This window comes from Dicentrarchus labrax, unplaced genomic scaffold (assembly GCF_905237075.1).
Source record: "Dicentrarchus labrax unplaced genomic scaffold, dlabrax2021, whole genome shotgun sequence".
Taxonomy (NCBI): domain Eukaryota; kingdom Metazoa; phylum Chordata; class Actinopteri; family Moronidae; genus Dicentrarchus; species Dicentrarchus labrax.
Window position 1 is genome coordinate 3,430,148 of NW_026136706.1, and position 17,361 is coordinate 3,447,508.

Below are 17,361 nucleotides of genomic sequence, written 5' to 3' on the forward strand. Positions count from 1 at the left end.
CTTTAAGGCAATTTCAGAAAATGTCAACAACACTCTGCCCGCTGTATCCCCACCGCACTCAAGCAGGAGTACTGTGAGAGGGGGTTTGGGGGGCGGACGGGGGGGTTTCTTGAGAGAGTACAGAACCTGTTATAATGGACAAGCACTTGGCACCTTTTCCCCCAGAGAGGCTACAATGGCCACAGCCCAATCACTGTCTGCTGAGGCACTGGAGCCTGTTGGCTCTGCAACGAAATCCACAATCTCCCCCCCTGCCTGCCAGCCTCTCCCACCCTGGTCTGCCCGTAGAAACATGCTGCCAAGCCAAACACCCACGGATGAAAAACAAATACAACACCGTCAGCCTCACTACCTCACAGGCTGCAAATGACTTGGGGAATTCGAACTTGTAATTCATGTACCTCCCAAGCCCCGTCTCGGACAATTGTAGATGTCACTGTAGCGGGGTAAATATATCGAAAGCGTACAAATCTTATGTGTAATATAAACACCCCCCAGGGCGGCTCCTGTTTAACTGCTCAACAAATGTCACTGAGCTGTTTGGGTTACAATTAGCATGACATTAGCATGCCAGCGATATAGCCGTCAGGTGTTGGGCAGCCTTGGCAGCCTGTAATAAAATAAAACAACCCATTTCTTTTTCAGTTTGTTTTCCACTTGTGCTGCGTTGTCTTTTATGATAGCCCACGCTGAGCCGATGTGCAGTCTTCATGGCAGCTTCACAGAGAAAGGGATCAATGTGAGAGCCACTGGAGGGTGCATTAGAGGATCCACACCAACTGGGTCCCTCTCTCTGTTCATACTGTATCAAAGGCATCTAATTAGGTATATGGGTAGGAAAAGAACAATGGTGTATAGGCTGAAGGAGTCGCTTCTGGATGAGAGTTAGACAGAAACAAGGAGAAGTGCTTTGCTGCTTCTCAGTAGGCGGGAGGGAAGACGGTGCATCTTCCAGTTTGGGTGCTTTATAATCCATCAGTGAGATAATTTCATCCAACGCTCATGCATAGGAAATGAGGGCCTAGCTGATAATTGCAAAAAGAGAATACATTTGGAAAAAGATGAATAATACCTTGAGAATATTTTTGTTAGGAGTTTTCAAACAACCTTTATTTCACCCAGGATGCTGCACAGGGAGGTCTGCCTCGCGGAGAAAACTTGGAAAAAAGAAGTGAACTTTGTTACTAGAATGTGGCAGGATCACAAACAAGAGGCAATTGTGAAAATAACAAAGAGATTTCCAGAGATTTTTACCATATACCCACTACCTTCTTCGACAAATGGAACTTGCCCAGGTGTCAAGGGATTCATCCGCATCCTTGAACAGACTTGTTATCATTTGACCAAATTTCCACACTGAGGGTACATTTGCTGAAGGAGGACGTGGAATACGTCAGAAAGGGCAGAATATTTTATTACAGATGCGTTTAAAGATCTTCCCGTGAGAAACACATCACTTTCCTCTTCATCAGGCCAATGAAAAGACACAATAAGCCAAGGGCTTAAATAGAAGAGCACAACAGTTAATGCAGGTCCCCACGTGTGTAGAAAGGCTTAACTTCAGACAAACTATAAAAATAGTAATCAATATGAATGGAATCAATTCAATCTTTGTATGGGAGAACGTTATATAAAGCCCCCTGGAGAAAAACAGACAAAGCGTATAGAAATAAATGAACAACATAAAATTTTAATAATAGAAATAGAGACTAGATGGATAAATAGCTCAACAAAAACAAAACCAGATGATGTTTAATACTGCAAGACTTATCCACATCTGGTCTTTGGGTACCCGTATATTTACACAACTAACAAGCATACATCAACAAAGTGGCTGCCAAAGTGGGTATCAGCCTTAAAGATACCCTGTGGGGGTCGTGGACAGTAGCACTATGGAGCAATGTTTGTATGTATGACACCCATACATACGGGCGCAGATTCAGTATCCCACAGATGGACAGTTGGTGGTGGAAATGTGCAGAGATATTTGTTCTGCAAATAACTCTTACTAGACCTCAAGGATAAATACAATGAATGTCTTTTACAAAAAAACCAACAATAAACAAAACAAGAGGTACCACAGGGTACCTTTAAGGTTACAAATGATTTGTTAATGTACTTTTTTTTGTTTATTTCCAATCACATTTCACCACATACATTTTTATATTTCATTTTCAACATGGAAAGATGTCATGGTTGCTGGTTGTCATGGTAGCACAGCATGGTGCGTGTCACGCCTTCTGAACCTGAGCCCCCCAAAAAGAACAAAACACAAACTCAGACTGTATAATAAAAGCTACGTGGCGTCGGGCTCTTTGTGACAGGAGGTAGGTGTTGCATGTTAAAAGGTGCAGCTCAAGAGACATTTTGAGAAAATCACTTCTTTATTGATATTGAATACCTAAAGCGACAAAAAGAGCAAAGTGAAGAAATGCATGTCATTTCCTTGTGTGTGTGTGTGTGTGTGTGTGTGTGTGTGTCCTTGAAACCAAAAGTGCAAGCTAATGTTATTTTGGAACAGAACAAAAGAAATGCATTTAACCTTCAAAAATCACAAGTGCTGCAGTTTGGGAACTTATATTTGAATATATAGTGAAATATACAAACAATAAATGGCAGCAGAGCCAAAAGGATAAACAAAAGTGTGCTAAAAGAAGCATATGCCACTTTTATTTTTCTCCCTCTCTTCTCCTTCATTCATCACCACACACTTGGTGACCGTTGCTCCACATTCTTTCACGGCTCTGGCAGAAACACAAAAGGTCTTGTCCTGTGTACTTTGATATACACCCTGATGCAAGATATACATTACCACTGAACCAAAGAGACTAACAGATTAATGCAGAAGGCAAACAGCGTCCTGTTGAAATATAAAAAAGCCCCCCCCATCTGGCAGGCGAGCATTGTTTAGTCTCACTTCCAGCTCCTTTTAGGAGGGGGTCATTTTGACAGAGAAAATGGATGATCCAAAGTCCGCCAGTCACACCGATTTGTGCCGTGAAAAAACACCGCCTGTGAGGCCAATGTCAGCAAAGTCCCCGAAGCAACAGTTAGCTAAATAAGCCATGTCAGGTCTCGCTATCAAAGTCGAGATCTATATAGGGAGATTTATACCCCTGCTATTGTTGTTGTTTGAATGGCCCGGAGAGCCCCCTCAAGATTTGCGCAGTCTTAAGACGCTGGAGAGGTCTGTGCAGAGACTGAACAAACCCGGCGGACAGCAGGCCTGTCAGTGCTGTGTTTGAGGAGGGCTTGAAATAGGTCTGTCTGTCACCACACTGCAAATGTTTTAATCTGAGAGAAAACAACACCTCTGAGATTCACCCACTGCTCTATTGACTCCGGGTAGGCTCAACAGTAAGTGTTCATCAAGTGCTGTTTGAGCCTGTCACTCCATAAGATAGATACCAACGTGCACCGGCGCTGTCCGGGTACGACCTCCCCTGCATGCGGCTAATACAGGCTACATGTATAGAGCAGCATCAGTCAATATTCAGCATCGCTCAATACTGTCTGTGTGAGTGATGGATCGATTCTTATCTTTATGTGGTGCTAATGGATCATGAATTGGAAGCAAGGCCAAATAAGCTAGTGCTTCAAAAACATATTCATCATAACAGCTCTTCATCAATCTCTATCTCTTGTATTTACACACGGGCAAGCATGCATGCATACGCTTTCTCTGGCACAATCGCAGCCACATACACAAGCATGTTTCACAATTTCTTGGACAGCGAGGAATTATATTTCCCCGAACCGTGGAGACAGCAGTTTTTTGCTGCCAAGTCACCAAAATGATAGAAATAATGATTGGTTCCCATGGAAACCACACAGTTAAGTTAGACGCCTGTGAACAATGGTGAACTACATGGCAGAGGCAATTTGCATGAGGGGTGTAAGCAGTTTCTTGGTGCTGAGTTTGGAGAAATGTCTGGACGGGGCTCAAATGAGCTTGTTTTAAGTTAATAACAAAGGGAGAAAATAATTAAAATTGGCAGAAATGTGTGAGTGATTCCCATGAAGGTACGACTGATACTTGAAACAACACCACGAGCGGCAGTGTCAGCTTTTAATAGCCACGGGTTGGGGATCTAATTGATATTCTTGTGGAGCTGTGAACACATTTGGAGGACAAAGGTAAAATGTTCCTCCACAGAGCTGTATAAATTCACAGCAGCGCCTCGCTGTTATTGCAGGAAGAGTTGGAGTCGTAACACACTTTATAGAGCTAAAAGCCTGCTCCCGAAACCTGAAGAGTGTGAAGCGAGCTCACTGGAGATGAAATCTCAGCATATGGTGCCACAGTTATCAAACTACTAATAGCTCATGGGACGACCTCCTACTCTTTACTGAGAACACAAGTTTCTCAGTGATGATAACACAATTTTGAACAGATACGTGACTTATTTAGCTGTAAAATTATTATGAAAGACAAGACTTTAAAGCGTGGCCTGAAGGTGATATTTGGTTATATGATTGTTTCCTGGTGGGTAAAGTAATAAGTAAGCCAGAGTTCAAATATTATGACACATTATCAACATATAAACTCAGTTTCCTATTTTCTTTTCCAGCTATCACACAGCAACATTAGCATTTATTTCTGGTAACTCTGAGAACGTGAGTCCGAACACGCTGAGAAACAGATCCTCCAGCAGCTAGACACTAACTATAGTGTCGATACAGCAGAGTGGGTTTAGTTTTTGAGTTTTTTGAAAACTCAAAAACTTTTTTTTAATCACATAACCTGTGTTTAATATGCGCTCTACCCTTGTGTTATTCCTCTCTCCTTTCTCTCCTTCCTCTCTCAGGTGCTCCTCATTGGGTATGATTGGTTGGTGGCCCCGTCCCCATATTTAAGGCAGGCCGGAGCGGCAGAAGCTCTCTCTCAGACAAAGCAGCCTACTGATCCCATCAGTTAGCTTCAGTTGCTCCTTGTTGTTTTTTCTCTGAAGATGGAAATCTGGTACTTTTAGTTCTTTGCGGCTGACTTTGGTTATAATGTAGGGTAATGTAGGGGATTCTAAGTGCAGCCTTTGCACCTCCAGACTCCTAGTTTCTGCAAATGAATTGTATTCTGTGTAAATAAAATCTGCTTTTTTTGACCCATTTTCTGTCTTTCAATTAACTGATTCATTTTCTTCTTTTCTAATACAGGACAAGGCAGAGAGTGAAGGCCCTGTGGAAAAAAAAAATAAAAAATATATATATATATATATATTCAAAATAGCAATTTCATGTTGTTTTCAAGAAGGACTCGCAATCCCTCTGTGTAGCTTTGGTGATCCTAGTGGGGGTCCTGACCCCGAGGTTAGGAGCCACTGGGTTACAGTGTCTGCTTTATGCTGGCTGCAACTGGTTGAGCCGTTGGAGCATTTTGTAGCCATAACACATTGTGTGAAGCATTTGGAGAGCGATGCTGTGATTGGACAACTTGAGGGCCAATTATCTTTGATATATTAATATAAATTAAACAAAGCAGAATCATAAACACCCCATATGTTAACAAGCAAACTAATCCATTAAATCAATTAAAATATATTTCCACCTTACCCAGCTGTATATACCAAGCTATAAATCAATCAGACACTCTTATTAATATCATCATTTGTGATAGAATATTAACTGCATAATACGCTGAAAGCTGTCATATAGCTATATAATCCCTTCATAAATATTGTCTAAGAACTCTTATTGGATCAACAACACAAAACTGTAATTCATTAAGAATGAAGGTGGTTGATCCCTGACACATTTCTTCTTTATAATCAATCTGAGCCCACGCAGAGAGAGCACAAAGCTGTTTGATCACGCCAGCGCTGAATACAAAGACTTCCCATATCAATGACCACAACCAGACAAGTGAGAATACTCCTCAATCCCCAGACCAGATGCTCCCCGTTCTCCCCACCTGGCGGGAGCAGACGACAGGGCACCGCTGTCCCTCTGTGGCCCCTGGCTGGGACTGAGTCTGTGTCCTTTGATCTACAGATGTGCCGATGTCCCGCTGCAACTAACCAGCCAAATCAAACACCTGAGTTCTTGATTTGGTTATATTCACACACAAACACACCCATGGAGATATCAACCTTGTGAAGACATATCACAAGGAATGAGACCACAACAGGGGACGGTTTAGTCAATTTATATTCGCACACACACTAATAATGTTAATGTTAAGAAAACCCAAAAGCATCTATATGGCTTCTTTAAAATGAAATACAATATCCCAAATTTTCATGATATTCAATATGTTCTGTTTATTATGTGAATTTGGTGCTAGGGGTCAGCTTGTATATGCAGTTTTATGAAATCGTAAATCAACCAGATTTAACCTCTCTGTCCCATGTTTGGTATCTTCCTAATGTCTAAATATTAACACCCAGCACGGATAAGAGAGCTGGCCATCTGAAGTTCAGGTGAAACAGAAGTCACAGTGCTCTTTGCTTCAGCACAGTTACACGTTTCCTGTAAGAACAGGCAGCAAGGGAGGAACGTTACTGTTGGCAACAGTTAGCTTCTTTTAGCAACTAGTCCATCTTGAAACTCTGTCAGTCATCTCAGTCCCGCTGTCATCAAACCAGCCTCTGTCTGTCTAGGCCCCTCTGTGGCTCGCTTACAGCAGAAGTAACACAGTTGATCCATCTGCTCAGTACTTGTATTTAACATTTAAGGCTATTGCCAGGCAGAGTGGTACCAAACCAGCACCTAACTCAAACTCAACTGGCAAGATTTCACTACAAGTTAAATGAGCAAGATACAACATGTTTATTAGTGAGCTTCTAAACACAGGAACCATTTTTAGCTGTAGCACTGAGAGGACAATGACAACAAGCAACAAACTGTCGACATGCTTGAAACTGGAGAATCAGCCATGGTTCCAACCATCCTTGCTGGGAATGCAGTGTGAAGGTTCTGGTGAAATTGTATTCCTTATATATGAAACTGCAGGGCTGATCCTTGGCAGAGCAGTTGTAAAATGTGCAAATTGTATGTAGTGTTAATGAGTGAGTGCTCCCCGAACACTGTATGTGCATATTGTGTGTGTGTGTGTGTGTGTGTGTGTGTGTGTGTGTGTGTGTGTGTGTGTGTGTGTGTGTGTTAACATGCAGCTTGCATTCAGTCCACTGCCTGTGTTGCTAATTACCACTTCTGTTCTCCAATCTAATCTGATTAGAATTCAGTTTTCTTCCCTTTGTCTCTCTCTGCTTCTTCATCCCCTCTGGAGGAGACAGTCAGAAGGCATGGGTGCTGATTTTAATTCGAGCCATGCTGGTTTATCTGAATGAAGAAAAGGATGACATCCGTACACTTCATCATGGATTCCTATCACATACAGCCGGCCATGCATGCAAAATATCACTCTGTAATGAAGCAGAGGGCAAGAATTGCGCTTTGCAAATGTCACATTTTCTTCATATCAGCAACTTTTGTGTTTTTTTCCCCCTTTCTTTTAACATTTTGGTCACTTTCCTGAAGGGTTGTACCATTCACAATGAGTGCAACAGTAGAGCCAGAGTTTTTCTTTAAATATTTTATAATAACAATCCACCCATCCATCTATGATAAATTATATTTGTCTATAATATATAGTATTATATTTGATTATTTGATTTGATTGTCCCTTCATTATATTAAAATACCTGAAATCAAATAGAACCAGACTTACATGGGGCCTCTAGCTATCAAATCTCACACACACACACACACACACACACACACACACCACCCTCTCTTCTCATCCTTCATCCCTCAGCAAACATAACCTCACTGTACGCGGTTTCCAATGGCAACCGCTGCTAACAGCTACTTTATGAAGAAAAAAAAATAGGCAAAAATAATGAAAAAAATAGCGCAACAGTTCAGAATAAATGTTCAGTATAAGCAGCCTGTGTCTCTAAATGGACTCTGAAGTGGCAGCAGGCGAGGGAACAGGCTCACTGATGTGTCTAAATGAGTCAGATATGGGGTCTTGGATGGAGAAACAGCATTCTGCTGTGTGACTGTCGGTGTATCACAGTGCACAACATGTGCCCAGCACCACAGTGAAATCACCTTTCTCTGTAAATGTAAAGGAGGAACATTGTTGCTGGGCATTGAGGAGGGTTGAGGGATTACATTTGGTCCTTCTGTACAGTCCCATAGTTCATCAGTGTGTCATAACATATAGAAATAATTCATTAGCTGTTTTGTTTGAAAGAAAATAACAATTTATTACATCTGGGTCTTATTTTTGTAGCGTTGGCCATCAAGGCCATCATGTTTAACTTAAAAAAAATAATAAAAAAAATACATGAGGTTAGATGATCAGATTGTCAACAAGCCAAAAATAAACTGACCTTCATTTGAAGGTAACACTAAACGCTGGGATGAGTGAATCTGCAATGTTTATAATTCTACTTTATTTCCGAGGAAAACTCCAATATTTTGAGTAACGACTGCGGTCGCCTTAGTTTTCCCTTTTTAATACGTTTGGCTGACCTTAGCCACAACAACAGCGTCTCTCTGAAGCTAGAATCCTTAAAATACACTTCTAATCATCTGGATGAACCAGTCTAACATTTGTTGCATGATTAAAAAGATTTTTAATGTGTTTCCGATGATGTGCTCATTTAAACACATTTGGTAGCCAGACATTAGTCTGTGCTAATTATTTTTCTAACCTGATATACTCTTTAGTGATCGATTCCATTCAAAAAACACATGGTTGTTTTTTTCTGGTGTTGCAACTTGAGAAACAATTTATTTTTTCACACAGAGGATGGAATATTTTTTAAAAAACAACCTGATACTGTGAGCTTTTTGAAAACTTTTAACAGCATTTTACAGTTTTGTTCCATACATGATTGTTTGTGTGTGAGTGGTAAGGTAAAGGTAAGGGTTAACCCATGTCTCGGTTCAAAGATGATCTTTGTTGTTGAATGTGACAGACATTCTACATTGAGATCAGATGATAACACCTTCGCCAGTTTCACATGGTGATGAAGACTAAGGATTTGGTTGAAGGCACCTAAAAGCCAGTAAGTGAACGGTCCCAGGTCAAGACTGAACCTCCACACCAAGATGTATAAACTGAAATAATCTTTTTTTTTGGCTTTTATTAGATAGGACAGCTAGAGAGAGACAGGAGAGGGGGACAGAGAGAGAGTGGGGATGGCATGCAGCAAAGGGCCACAGGTCAGATTTGAAACCTGGGCCGCTGCAGCAAGGACTCAGCCTCGGTACATGGGTCGCCAGCTCTACCCACTGAGCTAACCAGGCACCCCTGAAATAATCTTTTAAAAGTTATTTCGGGTCACTTCTTCTCTTTCTACATTAGCATAATACGTGCTAGCAGGATTCTATTTTTATTGCTACTACAAAAAATAAACTGTAGACTTCAAAACTAGTACCGATGCTGTCCTCTCCTGGGATTATGAGAGTTATTTATATGTCCAGAAGAAGAAACAAGCCCCTAGGGAGCTTTTTCCACCATGAGAACTTCTCCTCGGCCCTTTTCAGTCTCAGATTTTGTTTTGCTGTAGTTTCTATCAAGAAATGTAGTTAAGTGCAGCCACCGCTAGAGAGTAGTGGATATTCTGATTGCTGTGAAATGCAGTACAGCAAGTTATTATTGTCTTTTTAATTGATTTTGACAGCTGAAGAGTGACAGGAAAGGGGGAGAACGAGAGGGGATGACGCGCAACAAAAGGCCACAGGTCAGATTTGAGCCCTGGGCCACTGCAGCAAGGACTCAGCCTTGGTACGTGGGGCGCCAGCTCTACCAGGTGAGTTATCTGGGTGGCCCGAATGCAAGCTTTTAATAAAAATGGAAAAATACGTAGAAACTGACTAAATTTAATTCAGAAACTTTTGATGACATAATCTATCAAAACATTTCTTGACTTTTACAAGTACCAGACCACTCTTATCCACTGCTGTTAGACTCTCACACAACCATAATCGCCCCGCTCTTCCTGTCACAAACTTACTGAAGGAGCGTTTGTAGTTTCTGTCTAGTTCTTAACCTCTTTGGCCTACGTCGATTGACAATCCAGTCTTTTATCTGAAAGTCAATACAGCAGGTTCCACTCTCAAGTTTGAATGATACCACTTCCAATGACTGCTGATGTAAAGGCCTGCTGATTCAACTCTATTCTTCTTTTCCCCCCTGCTAAATAATGAAGCTTGAGACCACATGCCAGTGAGAATGTCAAAGACGTTTGTTTCCTGCAGGGATCTAATCAGAAGGCAGCATCGGTGGTTCCTCGTTCTACCTCCAGTCAGTGCGTTCACAGATGTGCAGGAAGTTCACACCAGAGTAATTATGCCTTCTTTGTGTGTATTCAGCATGTCCATATGCTACTTGTGTTGAAACACGCATCTGCCCATGGCACTTTACCTGCGGCTTCCAGTCGAGCTCCTGCCAAAAGCAGTGAAGAAGAGTGGTGATGAAGTGCAAGAATACATGAGCAGTCACAGCTATTTGTATGGTGGTGGTAATTAAACCAAGACAAGGCGGATGGAGGTCACACCTGCAGAATAAGCCTGCCATGTATACTGATCATTGCTGATGCAGTGATAATTAGAAATGAGACATGTAAATTAGCAGAATTAATTGAGTTTTGCCTTTTATATTGTGGAGCTCTGTTTGATTTTTTCCCCCTTTGTCGTCTACTTTTACAGGGTAATAAAGCAATTGTCTGTTAGAAATTGCTTTTATACACGACTAAACGATTTTGCACAATACGCTTTAGAAACTTGATTGCTGTGCGCTACACTACATTGTCCAGTGGCCGAGTAACTTTATGAGTAGCTTGTAGTGTAGTTGTAGTGTTGCGTGTTGCTGTAGTTTAACTTCCTCCAATCAATACTTGCATGTAGCTTTACTAGCTACAGTTGTAGTAAAATGTATAATACTATTTCTTGGCAATAGCTGCGCATGTAGAACTTCAAACTTGCCACATTTTTCTTTTAATCTATAATTTTTCTGGGCTTTACTGCTGAAAACGTCGTTGAATGATGTCTGGTTGGATTAAGCTGGATTCAGGAGATTTTGATAATGGCAATGGCTGCACACCGCCAGTATAAAAGAACGTTTATTGCCAGATTTATTGTTGACACATATATAACCTATGACATTCTAGCCTACAGTCATTGTAAAAAAAAAAATTGTGCGGTTTGAAATAATCCAAATGAATGAATCCACCCAGCCAGATTACCAGCCCACCCCAGTGGGTGCTGTAGTCACCTGCCCCAGGAGGAGAGGAAGAGAGCCAGGATAGGTTAGCTTGGATTTAAGGCTGCTCCTGGCTAATCTCCAGTCTCAATGAAATGGAACTCAGATTGGCCAAACAATTTTTTCATTTTATTTTATTTATTGTTATACTATAAATTTAATTCTCTTTTTCTATGCGTGTAGCATGAAGAAATGACAAACTTTCATTTCATTGTACAACCTTGTATAATGATTGTTGTATAATGATAAATGTAATTCCTTGATCCTTAAAAGTAGTGTCCCTAACACAATGTTAACTGGCAACACATATTCCAGTTCAGCAAAGTGCTATGATCTTGTACCGCTCAGAAGTTGTGGTGGTGGATGGTGGTAAGGTGGTCACCCAAAGTTCAGGACCATGGTTCCTGTCCTGTGTCCAGTATCCCAAATGTTGTGTGGGTAAAACACTCAAGTTAAGGTTAGGAAAATATTGGAAAGCAGTAATAGCACAACAAGCTGTAACTACAACATTGACATATCAGCACATAGTACAAAGTTGTACTGACTTGTGGCTGTCACGTTAGCAAACAGCTGCCTTTTGAGACATCTAACCGGCACTGAACAACATCACCACCTGATAATTAAAGGTCCCAAATTCTCTTCTTGTAGCTCCAATTTGGTCCCTACCAACTCCTGAAAAAGTAGCTCTAGCTCTTTAGCTTCTAAATGCTCAGCTATGTTCACAATCAGCTGCTAGTTGTGTATGTCTGCTGTTCAGTGCTGGACAGGTAGCACAAAGTGGGTTTTTCAGAGCTTTATATCTGAATACAGAGCTGTGTGACAAAAGAGACACAGTTAAGGCCTTTACAACTAAAACTACGAGCTGAAAGATGCTAAAATGCTCCATATAGCTGAGGGCAACTGCAGAGATATGTGATGATTCGCTGTAGATTTAATCATAAAACGTTAATCATGCTTAAGTGGTCACAAGTGAATATTTTAGGAAAACAAATTAAATAACTTTTGACTGAGTAGATATTTTCATTAAAAACATTTTTCCCAATTATACTCATTAAAAAAACATGATTAGCAACGTCATAGCAATTTGTTTCTCTCAAAACACACTTTCTTTTTCAAATTAGTAGTATATAAATTTTCTTTTTTTAGGAGGCAAGGAAGTTGCCCAACTAAATTCAACTTAATGTTTCAGTGAGAGGAGAAACTGTTTGCTTAGCAGAATATTAATTACCGGGGCTAAAAGTGCAAAAAACAAACAAAACCAATAAAAAAGAGAAACAAATGGTGTTCGGCTTGTCATTCAGCACTGTTTACTCCTTTTACATCTGCTCCCTAGTGTATGTAGATGGAAAGTTTTGCAGGAACTGCTGAAATGACATTGTTTTGACATTGCATTTTTCCAGGTGACATCTCTTCCAAACCCCGGAGGCTAGAGATTTATGCCTACAGTGACTGTGGAGAGGACAATGATGGCTTCCACAGTCTTGTTTTATGACTCCGAGACCCTGACTATCCCACACCTCTCCATGTTCAATATGTCACTCCTCCAACGCTGACAACATCTCCATTCCTTAGAGTCTCACTGCGCTCATTGTCACCAAGACGGTGTGATGTGCAGTCAGCACGTCTCCCTGTAAAACAAGGGCATAAAATTCATGTATATCAAGAACACAAAACAATGCACACAACAAACAATAAGTAGACAAAGCAGCATGTGACAAAAGTGGCTGAACACAAGATGACACTAAAACTACTCTTTCATGTTCTCTCGCTGTGACATTCTTTTGAGTCAATTTGTACGTGGAGATCCAGTTTTCCTCATTAGGTTTGATTTTGTCACTTCAAACCCCGGGAAGATGAATCGTTCCATCTGCTGTGCGGGAGAAGTGAATTTCATTTCACATCTCACCATGCTTTCATTTTCACGCGCAAAACAACGCAAATTCTCTGCCCCTCAATCTGTAAATTGTCAATATGAGCTCAGGCCCTCACTCCCATATGCTGCACGGTGATCTTTACAGAAAAAGAACAGCAAAACTGATAAACCTCTGAGGGATTGTAGCAGACTCAGCAGACATGAGTGAGCAAGAGTGACGCTCCCTCAAGCTGTCTGCCATCCATCAGTGGCTCGTGACATCCTCGCTGCCTGCTCTGCTTGATGCTTTCCCTACAGCTGATGAGCGGCGATGGCAGGAAGCGTGAAATGCAGTAGACTCCTTCGTCACTCGGCGGACGGCAATCTGTCTCCGCGCAGACACTCCAGTTAATTCTGGGATGGTGGGAGAAGATAAGGAAGGGAGGGGAGGTGAGATGTGATATCATCCTCTCAGAGTTGCCTTTTACAGATGACATGCTATTCCACTTCACCTGACAATACACCGGCTCCTGTTAAATGCCTTCCCTTCCTCACCCCTTTTTTTCCCTTTCATTTAGCCTCCATCTTTCGATTCTCTAGAGGCTTTCTTTGCTTCTCCTCTGTCCTTCCATTTCATGTGTGACAATGCATCCTCCATTAAGTCTTTATGGGTTGATGGAAATGTCATAAGGGCATTGAGACTGCCATACATCACCCCATTCACTCCCTCCTTCTGCTGAGCTTTCATTTGCCTTTACTCCCCCCTCCCTCACTCAGTCACAACGCAGAGTCAGATCACTGTCTGCTCAGAATTACCACCGCATTAAACAAACCACCCTCATCCGCCCTCATTAATGCCTACATCTTCAGATATGAAACTGCCATAATCTATACTCGCCACAAAAGCACAGCTGCTCTGGGTCTGCATGTAAGTGAGGGATTTCCTCTCTGACGCAGCTATATGCTTTCTCCTCAGATCCACGCGCCTTGAGGGAGATCCAGGCTGCTGTAGGTGTATCAGTCCTAATGCAGCGCTGGCGCACATCAGCTGCAGGGATTTACAGGAGCCCTGCTTATTCTGGAGCAAGTTTGATAACCAGGAAGAATAAGCTATTTTCCCATTTCCTGTAACTGCGGCGTACTCACCTTGGAGGCTGTCGATGTGTGGGTGTAATAGGGATAGGAACAGTGTCAGGTGATGAAATGAGTGTGTGTTAGCCACGCTGAGCACCTGCTGGTTCCCTGTTCTCCACCCTGTCCCCTTATCACATTACAGCTCGGATAGATGGTACCCGCACCCCAGAGGTAAGGGATTAATTTGTTTAAAGCTCTGCAGACTGCTTTGACTGACCTTGGTTGGGCAGAGAGAGAGAGAGAGAGAGAGAGAGAGAGAGAGGGGGGGAAGAATGATTTTTCTCTCCTGCCCTGCACGCTCGCCTGGAGGGAGAGGAAAAAAGATTAAGAGAGAGAGAGGCCATATCTCTCTTTCAGAAGCTAAAATCACAAAGTAATGCCGCCACTGGGCTATTTCAAACAATACGTCTTGTTTGCATAACTAGCATGCTAAGCTCATGATTTCACCATGAACAGACCCCTGCTGGAGTCGGACTCTTTGTATCTGGCTGTTTAATTTGTTTCCTAAAGAAGACAGTATGACATACAGGAGATTACATTCACAATTTCGAGCTTTCTCCATCTCCACTGGACATGTCCACACCCAAATGTATGTGTGTGTGTGTGTGTGTGTGTGTGTGTGTTAATATAAGTGTGCTTGTTCTTGTATTTCCACACTTATTTTTGTCAGAAAGCTGTCACCACCCTCCAAACTGTATGTGCTCATTTTCCTCATAATATTATAGTCTGTTTTATATTCTGTCCAATGTGTTCACACTCCCAGCTGATCAAATACTGCCGCTTGTTCATTGGCCCTTTGCTTGAAAATAGGACGCTGTAGGCACCCCTGTAGCGTTATTTCAAGTCAAGTTAGCAACAATAAATATGCAACGGCCGGTTACACTTTATGAATAAATAGCGCACATAGTGTAGTTAGCATTAAGGTTTGGGTAGTTTAGACACAAAAACTACTTGGTTAGGATTAGGCAAAGATCATAAGTTACATAGGCTACCTGATGTAACTTAAGTACATGAAGGAAACGTAGTAATTCAATTAAATCGAATGTTGTTTGAGCTATCCATCCACCACACCACCTCCATATCCAGACTTTTATTTATTTAACAGAACAAACCGGTCTCAGTCCCAAGTTGTCATTTACAGGTGGCAATCAAATAAATACACAAGCAACAAATATAACCAAAAATGCAACCTATTTCATCACTAGCTGTTTTTTTTCCAACAGTACTAACAATAAGGCTGGTGCTTATTTTCATCAAGAAATCTAATACATTGACCAAAAGCCGCTGACTCTCAATACTTTCAGACTTCCCTTCCCTGTCTGTGGCACTCAGCCCACAGATAGGGTAGGGAAGCCCATTCATTCATACTAAATCTTTATAAACAGCTCACATATATAGTTTAATTAAAAAAAAAACTCTTCTGGAACAGCTGGATACTTTAGTTTTTAAGAGGTCTTCACAGGTCTAATTTAACATTAATTCATTTTGCAGACACTTTGGTCAAACGAGGTACAATCCAAGCCACAGTAGATGAAGGATAATTAGTGACAAAACTCTCTTTTAAACTCCTGATACAATTACCACAAGGTTGCAGGTGCACATATACAAGGCATAAGTGTTTTATGAGAACAGCAGATAGAACATGTTAGGTAAGTAGTTACTTTCAGAGGATGTAGGTCTGCAAGCTATTTTTAAAGAGAGAGGGGTTCAAATTTTCAAAAATTTGGAAACTGATCTGAAAATGACATATGGCAAATCTACCCAAACCTCATGCATAAATGATTTTCATAAAAAGAGACCATGCTGAAAGGGGACCTGAGGATAATCAGACCTGAACAGACCCAGCTTAGGAGAGTTGTTAATCACTTGTGGTCAAACAGAGTACAGGTTATATTTCCAGAACTTTGCACTGCACATTCTCATCTCAAGCTCAGAGCTGAGTCCACTTGGATCCACCTGGTTATTAGACCATGACAGTTGTGATCAAAGTTCTAGTGTGGACTGAGCAGCAGGACACAGAAACAGAGCAGGTAAAATAAAAAAACAGTTCACTTGATCTTTGTTTAGCACCAAAGTTGGTGTAAGGGAAGCAGCAGGGCAGGCAAACAGGTCCACACGGGGGTAGTTTAGGTTAGGATGATCACAGTAACTCTACCGTTAGAGAGTTTTTATAGACACGGACTTTATCGAACCAAAAACAAGGGAACCGGAGGTCTCACTCCTGCAGCACTCTGCACTATGAATAGGTGTGCAGGCAGGTGACTGAAGAATGGCTGAGGACTACTGCTGGTCAGGGAGGGAATGACAGTGTCTGGAATTAGTAGTATGCATGAATAAAGAGCAGAAAGTGTATGTGGATAGTAGGGACCAAGTGGTCCTAACCTGTAGTATGTGGGATTGAGTCACAATAAACTATAGTGGTATAATATAGAATAATTTTGGACGACAATGGAGCTCTATGCCACAGAAATATGATAAATTAGGCTGTGGATATAAGTCTGGTAATATTCTTCTTATCACCAAATCCCATGAAAATACTACAACCGTTAGGTCAGGTAAGAGTTAAGAATAGAGATGTCGGGCTTGGTTACGTTTTGTGAGGACAAAGGGTGAAGGTATTGATTACAAGTTTAGTGATTTCATTAAAGTGTGTCCAAGTATGTGTGAGCCTAGTTGTATGTTTACGCGGGAGGATGCCACATCCTATCCATTCAGACGTATTAAAAAGTAGCCTCAGACAAGGAGTTAGTCTAAAGAATTGAATCTGACAAAGCTGCCACTTTGACACTAACAAGCTCTCAAGTACACAGATGCAGCTGGAATTAATTCTATGAATTGACAAACAGAACCCTACACTGAAAATATGCAGTTACAGGGTAATGATATTCCGGAGGAAATATCCAAGTGCATCAAGGTTTTCAACCATTTTTTACACATGAAAAATACACACGCACATTAAATTTCCATCACTCTTCCACTGATTAGTCACGTCACAGGCCCATGAGATGAGCGTGCTATTCAGAAGGTGTGGCTGTCAACATCAATAAGGGCCTTCCAGTGTGAGGGGCCATTAATACCAAAGTAGCCACTCCGCGTGTTGTCAGATATGAATAATGGTTTGCATAACAAATCATTTCGCTGTCTGACAGATATTCCAGCG